This window comes from Ambystoma mexicanum, chromosome 1q, assembly GCF_040938575.1.
Source record: "Ambystoma mexicanum isolate Mex_15411 chromosome 1q, UKY_AmexF1_1, whole genome shotgun sequence".
Classification (NCBI taxonomy): Eukaryota; Metazoa; Chordata; class Amphibia; order Caudata; family Ambystomatidae; genus Ambystoma; species Ambystoma mexicanum.
In genome coordinates, this window is record NC_090922.1 from 1,530,285,366 (window position 1) to 1,530,294,868 (window position 9,503).

The 9,503-nt window shown below is 52.7% G+C and overlaps 2 pseudogenes; both read right to left on the reverse strand.

Annotated features, from left to right (window-relative positions):
- Window positions 1-4,683: 4,683 nt before the first annotated feature.
- Window positions 4,684-8,351, reverse strand: LOC138565520 (28S ribosomal RNA; annotated as a pseudogene).
- Window positions 8,352-8,830: 479 nt separating this feature from the next.
- On the reverse strand, window positions 8,831-8,980 carry LOC138565180 (5.8S ribosomal RNA; annotated as a pseudogene).
- Window positions 8,981-9,503: the final 523 nt, after the last annotated feature.

Consider the following 9,503-nt stretch of genomic DNA (forward strand, 5'->3'; position numbering starts at 1 on the left):
GCCTGAGATGCGCAAATCACCCTTTCCTAAACTTGGAATTTTGTCTACTTTTCAGAAATGTATGCCTTTCCGTCTTACCATTCAGCTTTCCTACCCTCCTCTTCCATTCCATACACACATGTCCTATTGGGAAAAAAGGGTAAAATCGCCTACCTCACACATAACTGATGGTAACCTTATAAAAATATGTTTTTTTGGTTTACACTAAACCTGTTCTTAAAAGCCTGGAAAATGCCGAATTCAGCACAGCAAACCATCTGTTCCTAGCTCTTACAAGGAAAAAACCACAGGCTTCTTGGTACATCATTTTATTAGCATTTTCTGAAAACTTTTTGGTAATTTTCTCTCACCACCATACAGCCAACTAGGATTCCTTGGTAACGCTATGACCGCCTACATGCCTACATGTGGGAAGAAAGGGGGCCAAATTTGGACGAGATATCACATGTAACACAAATGTTACAAGGGATTGAATGGCGACATACCGAAACCACCAAAAAAGGGATTGCAATTAAGGGGTTAAAAAAGAATAACACACATTAGCTTAAAGAAGTAGACACTTGGGTAATGGGAGTGTTTTTATTATGATAAGTGCTTACACTGTAAAGCAACAAATAGTACACATACATGTGTAGACTGGATACATACTATACATTACACAGTTTATTTGGCAATTGCCTTTTTGAAACCAAAGATCAAATTGGTGGAGCCATATGGAGTGAACCTGCTTTACCTGAGGGGACTGGAAGAAAAAGAAGCCGAATAGTGAAACATTTATGGAAAAGCAGTTCTCATAACTGCACATGAATCGCTGCAAGAATTGGATAACAGAAAAAGTTAACTTTATTATCGCAAATGTTCACAATCTTTTGTCACAATATTTCCTGTGAGGGATCAACAGATATCAGAACTTCACACCTTGAGCAGGGGTACGCTGATACACAGTGGCAGAGGGTTGTGACGCAATTTTCAATCTATAAATTATTTGATTTGCATAATGGTTCTGTAGTGTGAACAAGTACAGGTAAACTATAGACAACTAAAGATCTCAGAAAGAACATTTCCAGGTTAAAAATTTCACTCGAAATATGGATTTCTAGGACAGTGTGTTAAAATAACATGAATTGCAACTCACACTGCCTAAAATTAAAAATGTGATTAGAGTGGAAGGAGCTCAGAAACACTTGACACTTTTCTGAAGCGCACCTGACACTTTTTGAATCCGTTATACTCTTTGCACTTTAGTCGGGCATTTCCAATATTTACGATTTGCCTTGGTGAAGTAATATGGTTCTGCATTGACTTTATGATGCATTTTATACTCAGCACTTTTATACGGATGTATAATGGATCTGTATGTACAAGGCAGTTTTGTCGGTGTTTAACATCAGCCAACAGACAGAATTTGGCCTGTAGATATTCTGCCCCAGTTTGATAAAAGGCATGATGAACTAGACATTAGGGCTTGACCTGAAGGGGCTTGGCCATGGTTAGCCAATGAAGATGGTGCACAACTGGAATAATGTGAGCACAACTAGGTGTGGAAGTGGCTACTCTGGCTGCAGAGTTCTGCAGGACCTGAAGGTCCCATAAGAAGTAGACGGTTTGTGCCAGAAATAGGGCGTTGCATTGGTCCATGGAGGACATAACAAGTGAGGACACCACAGGGGGCACATAACTGAGAAAGGAGTAAACAAAGAACCTTATTATGGGGTTTTCAGTTGAAGATAGCCCCTTTGACATACTGGACTTATCTGAGATTCCGCAGACAGAAAGGCTAATATATTTACCCCTAAAAATGGCAAAAAAGAGGAGGTCCAAAAGGCAGTAGAGGAAGGAGGGCCCACCACCAACACCTCAATCTTTTCCGCATTCAACTTGAGCCAGCTATTACACATCCATGAAACCACAGCTTCAAGGCAGGCCCTGAATCTGGTCGCTGTCTCGACAAGAGAGAGATCTAAACGGACCAGAATCTGTGTCATCTGTTAAGAATAACACTGTAAGCCGTGAGAGCAGATAAGCTTGGTAAGAGGTTGCATGTACATGTTAAACAAAACCTGGAAGATGAAGGAACCCTGAGGGACTCCATAAGTCAATGCAGTGGGCACAGACTGAAAAGGGGGAGGGAAATTGACTGGTCAGAGAGAAACGACGAAAACCAGGAAAGAACAGCACCAGAAAGGCCGGCCCGGATGCAAGACAGCATGGTCAATGGTATCAAAGGTGGCAGATAAGTCAAGTAACAACAAAGCACAAATGCCGCCCGAGTCTTGTAACCGAACCACATCGTCAACGTTGGAGCCAGCACCCCCTCTGTGCCACGTCCTGGACAAAAACCAGTTTGGGAAGTGTGGAAGGAGAAGGATTCCTCAAGAAAGGGCAGATGAAGTCTTCAAAAAGCTTCATAAGAAATTGAAGAAGCAAAATGGGACGAACATTTGCCAGGACAAGAGGGTCTAAAGAAGACTTTTTCAAAAGTCGAACAACCAATGCGTGTTTGAAAGAAGCTGGGATCTGACCTGTGAGAAAGTATCACCAGCATGCGTGACCAGAGGACCAATCAGCGGACACAGTCCTTCAAGATAGAGTGCCCCCAACGGCCAGTCTCTGCTGGGACATTGCATGGGGCACAACCCCCGGGCGGCCAGGTTTTTTTTCGCCATGGAGCCCGTGTTAGACAGCTTGAATCAAGTGGAGCGGAGACAGGTCCCTGACACCCTGTCTATAGTAATCTGGAGGAAGGTGACTAAGCTTTCTTGTAATCTATGTACCAAGAGTGACAGAGGGGGACCTATTGGCAAAAGTGTCCAGGCTCTTTATAGACCCATCTAGAAACATAAATGCCTAATTGGCGCCCATCCAGATTTCCAGAGCAGCACAGCCATCTGATCCTTGCATTCATCCTATCGCCAACTACGAGATGGCAGGGCTCGCAGATAGGGAGGCCAACTGTCCCGCATACTGCGGGACGATCCCGTTTTGGAGGACTCTGTCCCGTGCTGGACGGATAAAAGGCCCACCTCCTTTCAGTTAGGTAAATGCTTTGTTTGTGGGCTGTGGGAGCCCGTCTCCCACATGTGTCCACAGTCCCCAAGCCTCGCTGCAGTTGCAGGGAGCCCCAGCGGGCCACTGCCCTCCACGGAGGTAAAAGCTCTAAAGGGGCCTCCTCTAGAGCTCTGGGAAGCCTGGCCTTGGGCACATGTCTCCCGCATGGGTTGACCGTCCCAGTAGCAAACCTAGGGAGTCTTGGTCCAGAGGGAAAAGCTCTAAGGTGGAGGGGAAAGCTATAAGTTGGCTCAGCCAGAGCACCAGGGCAGCGCCTTGCCTGGCATGTGGGTCGTCCATCACCAAGCCCAGGTGCGGTCACGAGGAGCCCCAGAAGGAGGGAAAAGGTCTAAAAGGGCCCTGCCGTCTAGAGCTCCAGGATGGCCGGTGTGGGGAGCTCCTGCCCCCTGCCCATGGGCACCTGCCAGTCACTTGCCAGTGGGGGCAAAAGGCCCTTCCCGTCCGGGCCCATTGGAAAGCTTTGCACGACCAGATGGCTCTCTGCGAGTACGGTGGCCAGTATTCTGAAATCATTTTACAGGACACTTGCTCACAAGGTGGGGGAGCTTTTCCCTCCAGAGAGGCACAGGGACCATGCTGGGGCTCCCCGCGACCGCTGCTGGGCTTGGGGACTTGGTCACACATGGGTGACACTTGCCACTGGGACTAACCCATGAATGCCATGGAACCCAGAGCCGTCCACTCTTAGCAGTTCTAGTCCCACAGAGGAAAGGGGCCCGCTCTGGGCACCCCTTGACACCAGCATTGTGTTTCGGACTTGGTCACACACGGGTGACATTACCCCGAGGACGGGGAAGGTGCCACCGCCACCCCGGAGCTCCGGCCGGGCCGCGTTACCAGCCCCTACCCGTGCAGAGGTACAGGGACCCAGCAGGGTTGCTAATTCCGTTACCTGCACTCAATTTAGCTCCGTTGAAACTTTAGTTGGAAACAGGGGCCGGAATTTCCATTTCCGACGTCCATTTGTCCGTTCGGTGGAAGTTCTGCACTCGGAAGAGCGTCACTGGGGCCGAGACATAAGGCACAGCCTCCATGCACTAAGCCGTCACCGACAAACCAAGGCCCAGACTCTCTTCCCTGCATCGGTCCAGGTGCAGAGCAGGTGTCTACCACCTGCGCCACAGAGCCGTCCTGCAGGGAGTCACTTCCACACAGACTATTAAGCCCCCACGGGGATTACGTAACCTGACCAGAGAAAAATGTAGGAGTCAGGTGGGCCAGCCGCCACTGGGGCCACCTGGTCCGACTGCCCCAGCCCCTGACCAGATGGCCGGTCAGGCCCCCAACCAGAGGGCCGGGCGGCCGTCAGGCTGTGCCCACCCTGACACCACTGTCCAGGAGCAAGGGCTTAATCCACTACTGCCTCCGCGTGCTGGGGCTTACAGTGCCATGCCTCTTCCCTGCCTGCCTCTCAAGGGCTGGGTCGAGCCACTCTGCCTGCTGCCGGCTGGGCTGGGGCCATATGGTCTGCCAAGCTGACTGGGAAGGGAGGAGAGTGCCCCCCATCCAGCCCGCAAACCCCTACGGGTGTGCACCCAGGGTTGGTGGGAGTTTCATGTGCGCCCCGTGGCACAGCGGGAGGAAGCCCTTGTGGCACCACTGCAGTGCCTTTTGACAGAAGCTTGGCTCAGAGGAAGACTTCCAATAGATCGCAACAGGGTAGCTGCTCTGCTACTTAGGAAACCCTGACCCAGAATGAGGTAGTCTAGGAATGATTTAGCACCAGGTTCCCCACAAACATGCAGTGCACTACGGGTGAAAGAGCTGGCCCTCTTCAGTTCACACTGGAGTCCCAACGAGAGCAACTCTACGCACCGGCCCAGAGGCTGGCTATCCTAGGCCAACCGAGGCTCCACAGCACTGCAGTACTGTTACGGTTAGGGGTGATTCTGACTTTGAGGCGTTCAGTCATAATCCCACAGATGGTAGCTTCGTCCCATTGGCTCCTCAGCCAAGCACATACATCAATTGTCTGAATCTACGGTTCCTCTCGTACTGAGCAGGATTACTATTGCAACAACACATCATCAGTAGGGTAAAACTAACCTGTTTTACGACTGTCTAAACCCAGCTAATGTTCGCTATTAGTGGGTGAACAATCCAGCGCTTGGTGAATTCTGCTTCACAATTATAGGAAGAGCTGACACCGAAGGATCAAAAAGTGACGTCACTATGAACGCTTGGCTGCCATAAACCAGTTATCACTCTGGTAACTTTTCGGACACCTCCTGCTTGAAACAATAAAAGTCAGAAGGATCCCGAGGCACTGCTTTTATGGTCTGTATTCATACTGAAAATCAGGATCAGGCATGCTTTTGCCCTTCAGCTCCGTGGGTGGTTTCTGTCCTCCCTGAGCTTGCCTTAGGACACCTGCGTTATGGTTTGCCAGGTGTACCGCCCCAGTCAAACTCCCTACCTGCCACTGTCCCTGGAGCAGGTCACACCCAGCAGGCGCTTCGAGCCAGAAGCAAGAGTCCCACAGAGCTCCCTCACCGGGTAATTGAAAAAACAATAAGAGTGGTGGTATTTCACCGGCATCCCAAGGGCCTTCCACTTATTCTACACCTCTCATGTCTCTTTACAGACAAGAGTGAATCTCAACGGGGTCTTATGTCACCGCTGAATCTACCACGTCAGTTCCCTTAGTTGTGGTTTCGCTATATGGTAGGTAGGGACAGTGGGAATCTCGTTCATCCATTCATGAGCGTCACTAATTAGATGACAAGGCATTTGGCTACCTTAAGAGAGTTAGTCTCGCCGTTTACCCACGCTTCATTGAATTTCTTCACTTTGTCATTCACAGCACTTGGTAGAAATCGCAGAAATCGTGTCAACACCCACCGTGGGCCTTACGTGATTCTTTGTTTTAATTTAACAGTCGGATTCCCCTGGTCCACACCAGTTCTAAGTCAGCTGCTAGGCGTCGGTCGAGGGAGAACACCAGCTCCGAAACCCGGGAGGGGAACGGTGAGAGGTAACTACTGCAGCTGGGGCGATCCACAGGAAGGGTCTGACTCACATCCAGAGTCGGCACCGCCCCCGGGGTGGAGACACCTCGTCCAGCCGCAGCAGGGCGGCCAGCCCCGATTCGCACCCCAGCAAGACTGACCCAGCCCTTAACGAAGTTACAGATCCGACTTTCCAACTTCCTTTACCTACATTGTTCCAACATGCCAAAGGCTGTTCACCTTGGAGAACTGCTGCGGATATGGGTACGGCCCGGCACGAGATTTACATCATCTACGACGGATTTTCAAGGACCAGCGAGAGTACACTGGACTCCGCCGGAAAATGCAATGCTTTCCAGGGCTCGGGCCCCTCTCTCAGGATGAACCCATTCTAGGGTGCCCAGCCATTCACAAAGAAAGCAGAACACTCCTTGGGGATCTTGCCAGCTTCTCTGGGATAATGTGCATTATTGCACTGGATGCCGCGAGGAGGCCCGTTTCCGCCACTTCGGGTTCAGGAATCTGGACCCGACTCCCTTTCGATTGGCTGAGGGAAACGGAGGCAATCGCCCATCCCTTCCGACTGGCACTCGACCACTTCTTAGGAACAACTGACCCACGGAACCCTTCTGCACTTCGGCCTTCAAAGTTCTTGTTTGAATATGTGCTACTACCATGATCCGCACCTGAAGTGACTACACTAGGGTACTCGCCCGAGCTTCTGTGCACACCGCAGCGGCCCTCCTACTCATCGCGGCTTAGCCCCCATGGCTCTCAGCGCCGGCCAGGTATGGGCCAGATGCTCCAGCGCCATCCATTTTCAAAGCTAGTTGATTCGCCAGGTGAGTTGTTACATACTCCTTAGCCACCGTCCTGCTGTCTATATCAACCAACACCTTTTCCGGGGTCTAATGAGCATCGGCATCGGGCACCTTAAGCCAGCGTTTGGTTCATCACACAGGGTCAGTTCTACTTACCAAAAGTGGTCCACTGGGAACTTGCATTCAATGCCCGGCTCCACGCCAGCGAGCTGGGCTTCTTACCCATTTAAAGTATGAGAATAGGTTGAGATCATTTTGGACCCAAGACCTCTAATCATTTGCTTTACCAGATAAAACTATGGTTTACGTGAACCAGCTATCCGGAGGGAAACTTCAGAGGGAACTAGCTACTAGATGGTTTGATTAGTCTTTCACCCCTATACCCAGGTCGGACAACCGATTTGCATATCAGGTCCGCTACAGACCTCCACCAAGCCTAGATCACCATCTTTCGGGTCCTATCATACACGCTCATGCTCCATCTCCCTGACAGAGCGTGCAAGACGGGTCGGTGGTGTGCCCACCGTGACGGGTTCCCACCGCAATCGGCGCACGCCAGCCCTCACCTTCCTTGCACCACATGGGTTTGTTCGGCCCTCCGACTCGTGCACATTTTAGGCTCCTTGGTCTGTGTTTCAAGAAAGGTCCGGTGGGCAAGCAACATCACCATAGACCCCTGGTGCCCTTTGTGGGCCACAATCCGCCCGGCGGCATGACATGGTTGGGGCGCACTGAGGGCAGTCCACCACAGTCGCATTGGGAGCCCCGTCTCCCGTCACCGCCTCAGCGACCCCCAAAAGGCACCAGGACTGTTGCCGGAGAAGGGCACGGCGGCGGTCAATCTCCCTCGGCCCGCAGACACAGAAAAACTGCTGTCAGGTGACTGTAACACTCTCTGCCAGAGCGGAGAGCCATCTACCCCCTGGGGCCTTCCCAGCCTGTCACGGTGCACTGCCACAGAGGAAATGCGCCTGTGGGGGCTGGGTGAGCCTAGGCCACAGGCGCGCGAGGGCATCCACCGTTCCAGGTAACCAACCTGCCCGCCGTGTTGAATCCTGCAGATGGACTGCACAGACCCCACCAGTTTACCTCTCAACAGTTTCATGTCCTCTTGAACTCTCTTTTCAAAGTTCTTTTCAACTTTGCCTTACGATACTTGTTGGCCATCGGTCTCGCGCCCATATTTAGCCTCAAATGGAGTTTACCACACGCTTTGGGCTGCATTCCCAAGCAACCTGACTCCAAGAAGACCCGATCCCGGCGTGCCAGAGGCTGCTACCGCCTAACACCATCCGCTGGGTGAGACTCGATCTGAAGGACTTGAGCCCCCTGAGCGATGCCGGGGAGTCAGTCTTCTGTATTCCACATTTACCACACCTGCCGCTGAACGGGGATTCGATGCAGGGCTCTTCCCTCTTTACTGGCCGTTACTGAGGGAATCATGGTTAGTTTCTTTTCCTCTGCTTTTTAATATGCTTAAATTCAGCGGGTCGCCACGTCTGATCGGAGGCCGTAGTCGGGAGAGCACATAGCTCGGGACAACTGGCCTCAGGCCCATATGGTGGGTAGCCCCAGCCCTGTGCCTCTTGCGCAGCCAAGTGTGTGCTGTCCCGAACTGCAGCCGAAGCCCACATGGTCGCGATGGCCACGCTCCATGGCCATCCTGCGTCGGTGGCCATGGGACACCACAGACAGCCCACACAGCACGGCCAGGTGCCCCGGGGTAGGGTGAAGATGCGCAAGGCTATTTTAAGGCCCGCTGCCGCCACCACATCCAGGGCACGCCGGCCACCCGACCCTCCCTAAACCCGCATGAGGTGGGGAAATTGGGGAAGCCGGGACGCGCCGGCAATGAGACTGCGTGCCAGGCCCAGGGATCCTGTGACGGTGCTGATCGAGACCTGACCTTAAGGGGACGAAGGGAACGAGGTCCCTATGACAGCTCCAGCCACGCCACCCTGGGAGGGAACCCTGGGGCGATTGATGTACAAACCACCCTCAGACTGGCTTAGCCGCAGGAGGAACCGAGGCCGCATGGTGTGTTCAAAGTGTCGATCAATGTGTCATGCAATTAACACTAATTCTCGCAGCTAGCTGCGTTCTTCATCGACGTACGAGTCGAGTGATCTGCCACCAAGAGTCACAGGCAACTTTCTTTGGTTCCAGACGTTGACCCTGCCTATGCAGGAGAGGCTGGGGGGAGGCAGCACCGCCTGTGGGGAGACAGCCCAGCGCCTCCTCTAGCTCGGCCGAGACCACTGTGGTCTAGAAAAAATAAAAACATCCATGCGCTCAGACCCGGAAACCTACCCACCGCCTGCAGCAGCACGGTGCTTCCCAGGGGGATGGAGGCTGGCCGGTCTGCCGTCGGCCCACCCGGCCCGATCCACTCATCCTTCCCTGAACCCTCCGCTCCTCTTTTGGGGGTGGGGTAAGGGACAGCATGGCGGGCCAGAGACAGAGCGGACAGGGAATCTTCAAACCCGAGCCCAGCCACACAAGGCCGAGCGTCAGGTAACTGGGCAGGAGGGAAGGTCACCCACTGCGCCAGTGGGCCTGGCCATTGCTCACCCACAGATGTGGGCGGCTGGAACCTCGACACCTGCCCGTCAAGTAAGCCTGCTGCGCCATGCCTCAGGGCTCGCACCTGGCGTGCCAGGCCCCT